This window comes from Microtus oregoni, unplaced genomic scaffold (assembly GCF_018167655.1).
Source record: "Microtus oregoni isolate MIOR12 unplaced genomic scaffold, Mior012 000062F_ref0000492, whole genome shotgun sequence".
In the NCBI taxonomy this organism is placed as follows: domain Eukaryota; kingdom Metazoa; phylum Chordata; class Mammalia; order Rodentia; family Cricetidae; genus Microtus; species Microtus oregoni.
In genome coordinates this window covers 5678292-5684482 of record NW_024543872.1, presented here as the reverse complement: position 1 = coordinate 5684482, position 6191 = coordinate 5678292, and the positions used below count along the sequence as shown (strand labels likewise).

General features: G+C 42.4%; 1 pseudogene; it reads right to left on the bottom strand.

Moving 5' to 3' along the window:
• Positions 1 to 4127: 4127 nt before the first annotated feature.
• LOC121439612 lies at positions 4128 to 5046 on the bottom strand (annotated as a pseudogene).
• Positions 5047 to 6191: the final 1145 nt, after the last annotated feature.

The following is a 6191-nucleotide window of genomic DNA, read 5'->3' as shown; positions in this document are numbered from 1 at the left end:
TAGGGCATACTTAAAAAAGATGTATTCTACAAAACTGAAAAATCTAAAACAAATTTCTTGATGATATAACTTTCTAAAATCAAATCAAAATCAGAAGAAATTAAATAGACCGATAACAACTAAAGAAATAGAAACATTCATAATAAGGGTCCTAACCAAAAAAAAGTCCATGGTCAGATGGTTTTAACACAGAATTATACCAGATTTTCAAAAAAAGAGCTAATATCAATACTCTTAAAAATTTCCATAACATAGAAAAAAACACTGTTGCAAAATCCTTTATACGAGGCCATAATTATCCTGATCCCCAAATAACAAAAGATTTAGAAAAGAAAGAGAATTACAGACCAATTTCATTCATGAACATTAATGCAAAACTACTCAAAAAATACTTGCAAACCTCATCCAAGAACACATCGAAAAGATCATCTATAGCAGATGCAGAGATCTGCAAACACCGGGCCAAGCTCCAGGAATACAGCTGAATAGGAGAAGGGACTATATAAGCAAGGGGGTGGCATAAGATTATGATGTGAAACCCCATAGAGACAGCTGTCTTGAGTTTGTAGAAGGTCATGGACTCTAGACCAACTTCAAGGAAGCCTACATGGGAGAAGCTTAGGCCCATGAATGAGGGTGACAGCTGTGTAGGTTGATCTATTTTTGGGGCCCCTAGCAGTGGAACCAGAAGCTGCCCCTGGTGCATGAACTGGCATTTTGAACCTATTACCTATGGTGAGATACCTTGCTCAGCCTTGGTGCAAAGGGGAGGAGCACAGTCCTGCCTCAAATTGATTTGCCATGTCTCCTTGACTCCCATGTGAATCCTTACACTGTTTCAATGGAGATGGAAGAGGAGTGCAGAGGGGGCAGGTAGAAGAGTGGTGTGGGGGAGAGAATGGTAGGAGAGGAAGTGGTGAACTGTGTGTAGAATTCCACCAGAATTTCAAAGAAGAGCTAATAGCAAGAGTCTTCAAATTGTTCCAAACAATAGAATCACAAGGAGCATTATCACACTTCTTTTATGAGGCTACAGATACCCTGATACCCAAACCATGCAAAGAAACAACACAGAAATAGAATCACAGTCCAGTCTCCCCCATGAACATTTTGGTGCAAAAATACTGAATAAAATACTAGTGAATGTAACCCAAGAACACATTAAAAAATCAACCAGCATGATCAAGTAGGTACGGTTCAACATAAAAAAATCTGTCAATATAATCTATCATGTAAATAAATTAAAAGAATAAAAACACACAATTAGATGCTGAAAAGGTCTTTGACAAAATCCAATACCCCTTCATTCTAAAGACATTGACGATATAGGGGTTACAAGGAACAGATCAAAATTAACAAAGACAGTTTACAGCAAACCAGCAGAAAAAATCAAATTAAATGAGGAGAAACTCAAAGCAATTTTACTGAAATCTGGAGCAAGACAAGGTTTTCCAATCTTTCCACATTTATTCAAAACAATACCTAAAGTTCTAGCTAGAGCAATAAGACAACAAAAGGAGATAAATGTGATGCAAATTGGAAAGAAAGAAATCAAAGTTATGCTACTTGCAGATGATATGATAGAATACATAAGTGTCTCCAAGAATTGCAACAGGGAATTCCTACAGCTGATAAATACCTTCAGTAATATAGCAGGATACAAAATTAACTAAAAAAAAACCAGTAGCCCTCCTGTATACAAATGATAAACAGGCAAAAAAGGATTCAGAAAACATTGCTCTATACAATAGCCACAAATAATATGAAATATTGGGGAGGAGCTCAAGCAAAAAAAAATGAAAACCAAAATGAGAAGAACATTAAGCCTTTGAAGAAAGAAGATGGAGAAAATATCAGAAAAGGGAAATATCTCCCATGCTCTTGTATAGGCAGTATTAAAATAATAAAAATGACAACCTTACCAAAAGCAATCTACAGGGTCAATGCACTCCCCATCAAAATCCCAAAAGAATCATACAGACAACTAAAAAAAAATTACTCCACTCCATATAGAAAAATAAAAAACACAGGATAGCTAAAACAATTCTATATTATAAAGGAATTTCCAGAGACATCACCGTCCCTAACATCAAGCTCTTTATAGAGCCATAGTTTTAAAAAAAAGAACCAAAAAAAAAACCCAGAAAATGCCTGGACCAATGGAAACAATTTGAAGACCCTACATTAAACCAAACACCTATGAATACCTGATTTATGAAAAGAAGCTAAAACTATACAATGGAAAAAAGAAAGCATCTTCAACAATGGTCATCATGTAGAACATTACAAATATGCCCATGTCTATCACCATGTACAAAACTCAAGTTCAAGTAGATCAAAGACCTCAAAATAAATCCAAGTATACTGACTCTAATAGAACAGGAAGTGGTGTGAGCAGTGAATGCATTGGCACAGGAGATCACTTCCTAAATATAACAACAACAGTATAGACACTAAGAGCAACAATCAATAAAAAGGACCTCCTAAAATTGAAAATCTTCTATAAGGAAAAGGACACCATAATAAGACAAAAACAACAACCTACAAATGGGAAAAGTTTTCACCAACACCACATCTGACAGAAGGCTGATCTCCAAAGTGTATAAAGAAATCAAGAAACTAGATATCAAAGTACAAAATAATCAAGTTATAAATGGGGTACAGATCTAAACAGAGAATTCTTAATAGAAAAGTCTCAAAAGGCTGAAAGACATTTAAGAAATTGCTCAACATCCTTAATTATCAGGGAAAGGCAAATCAAAATGACTCTGAGCTACCATCTTGCACCAGAATGGTCAAAATGACTAAGATCAAAACCACATCACACTTCTCTCACTTGGGCTGGTTCCACTCCCTGTTAGCTGCTTTCCTCAGCAGTATCACATGGCTCTGGCATCTCCAACAGCCTGGGGTCTCTGAGGCAATCCAGGTTTGACTTTCACAGATGGTCACAATGGCCTTTCTAGGCCTCCATGCAGTGACAGCCCTGTGCCTGGCCTTAGCAGCTTTCCTTAGTCACAGAGGGAGATTCCATAACCTCTTTCTTCTAACCTTCATCTAAAGCCAGAACCATGTGACCAAAGCTGCCAAGTTCTGTTGCTTTCTGGGGCTGTGATATGGCCCCCCATTCAATGGCATCTTTACCTGCTTTCTGTTTTCCATGGCTTCCTTCACTGCCAAAGCTCCTGTTTCCTGGAACTAACTGACAGGAAGTAGAAACTCTATTGAGAATATACCATATGAATAAAATGAGTAGATTTTTTTTATTTGGCAAACTCCAGATCACTGAGAGACACTATCAAAACCAAGGTGAGTGGCTTCTGAAGAAAAACAGCAAACATTATCTCCTTGCCTCAGCGTACACATGCACACACATCCTTCATCTGTGCACACACACATGAATACACATGTACACAAAAACACACTGTACATTATATATAAATAATTTTGTTTTACTAATAATATGTCAGTATTGATGAAGTGCAAATACACAGACATATTGAATTTTCATATAAGATTCATTAAGTAACTGTGGTAAAAGAGAAAATTTAAATTCACAGGATTTTTGTGGATTCAGAGAAACTACACTTAGGAAAGAGTATTAAAGTTGCAATAGGACATTTAAGCTATTTTTGATGGCTGAGAGTAGATTAAAGTCCCCTCAACAGAAAAATGGAAAATGTCAGAGTCAGCACGCAATTTTCTTTGAGTAACCTCAGCATCACGGAACATTTATGCTATAAAGTAAAGAGGAGAGACTAAGAGAAGTCCTGTGGAAATTTCAACTTATTGTATACAGCGAACTTAAAAAAATCAGTAGCACTTGGCAGCAAAAATGTCACAAGAATGCCCATGTATAATACCACAAATTTTATTTAAATTATTAAAATCTTGATTTGCTACTTGAACTATTACAGATTTTAGAGGAATAAGTTTTGGAAAAATTAGTTGTGGCTGCACCAGAATGAAGCCTCATGAACATCTGTCTGTATTTCCAGCTCACAGAGGCAAGGACAATGGCCTATTCTGGCCTTGTAGGCACCAGGAATTCACACATACATACATGCTGACACAATACTCATAAATATAAAAGGAATAAACAAATCATTTTATTAAAATGAGAATAATTATCTCTTTCTGAAAATATGGTGGCACACAGACTGTATGTGTTTCATCATATTGATTACTCTGTTATCAGAACTGATTTGTACCAAAGGAGTAATTGTGGGATAGACATTCATCACAAACTTCTGAACATTCAGGCTGACTGGGTCATACATCCATAACAGGATTGCAGTGTGTGAGATGATGAAATCCACCCAGTACATGACCACAAAGCAAAAGACCAGCAGCAAGATGGTCTGGGTGGCCCTTTTCTTAGGGGATGCTCTCAGGTGACTGAGGCTGTGAAGATGCTTTGCATTGCCTCTGATGTCTGAACAAGATAATCACCATGTATGCACTTGTGGCCAGCATAACTCCTACAAGAAATACATCTCTGGAGATTGTCACTGTTAAAATCAGTGCCCTGATGATGTAGTTCATGGAGAAGAGTGAGCAGAATTTGGTGACCTTCATCTGGTTGGTCTCACTCACGTTGGTAAAAGCACCAGCAGAGAAGATGTGGTTGCTAACGAATGACATGTGGAAAGACCAAACAAATAAGAACGCAGAAATCATGTACTTTCTTAGTTTATATTTAAATTTTGCCAACAAAGAGGAACTGGGACTGATAGTGACAGCCTGGAACACACCCAGGAGGCAGGTGATGCTGATAGAGAGGCTTCTCATCACTCTGTTTATGTAAAAAGTTGTCTTACATTTGAAGTCATTCTCTATGTTCAGTGATTCAAACATGTCTCTAAGCCAAATATCACTTCCAGTGAGGATCAGCACTATGTGGATGAAGCTCAGTTGACAGGAGATCAAGTCCGTGGGCTTAGGTCTGTGACACAGAATTATGAAAATGTAGAAAACAAGGAGAAACATATTGGCCAGGACTCCAAGTACAGCTTGGAAATTAATGACAATCCTTAATGAGGACATACGTAGAAATTTTATTATCCTTAAGAAAATGAAATAAAGTTCCCGGCTCCAGCCCTATCCCTGCCGCCAGCGTGCGTGAGCCCGGCCCCATGGCTGCCAGCCTCCCGCCCCGTGCAGCACCGTGCTCCGCCGCCGCCATCGCCCGCCCCGCGGCGGAGTTCCGGGCTCCTCGCCGGCTGCAGCGCCCCGCCCCGCCCCGCGCCTCCCGCGCCGCCCTGCAGTGCCCCTCCGCCTCGCGCTCTCCGCCTCCCCGGATTCAGCAGCCGGCCGCCGCTGGACCAGAGAAAAGAACATTATCGGTTTAGTTGCTGAGGAATCCCATCAGGACGGGTGAGTGTGTGCTACCCAGGGGCGGACTGTCCCGGAAGAGAGCACAAACCCCCTCCCCCAGCTCCTTCTGCAGGGCTGTCTTTCTTTCGCACGACCCAGCACCCCCAGCACCCCGCCCCAACCCTGCCCTGCTGTATGCTAGGACCAGTGCTCAACTACAGTCTCAAGCTCCTAAACTAAGGCGACCCACCCAGAGCGGTGAGTGCCTGCCACCCGGGAAGGCCTCAGGGTCCCCTGTAAGGGAGCCGGGCACCTCCAGCTCCGGCGCCAGGCTTCCTGCGCGCTCCTGGATACCACCCCCCCCCCCCCCTTCTCCATTCATCCTGTTGGCCCTGGATCATTGGGCTACCGGCGGCCCTGTTTAGTTGCTGAGGAATCCCATCAGGACGGGTGAGTGTGTGCTACCCAGGGGCGGACTGTCCCGGAAGAGAGCACAAACCCCCTCCCCCAGCTCCTTCTGCAGGGCTGTCTTTCTTTCGCACGACCCAGCACCCCCAGCACCCCGCCCCAACCCTGCCCTGCTGTATGCTAGGACCAGTGCTCAACTACAGTCTCAAGCTCCTAAACTAAGGCGACCCACCCAGAGCGGTGAGTGCCTGCCAGCCGGGCAGGCCTCAGGGTCCCCTGTAAGGGAGCCGGGCACCTCCAGCTCCGGCGCCAGGCTTCCTGCGCGCTCCTGGATACCACCCCCCCCCCTGCTCCATTCATCCAGTTGGCCCTGGATCATTGGGCTACCAGCGGCCCTGATTAGTTGCTGAGGAATCCCATCAGGACGGTTGTGGAGGAATCCCATCTGGACGGGAACGGTTCCTGCT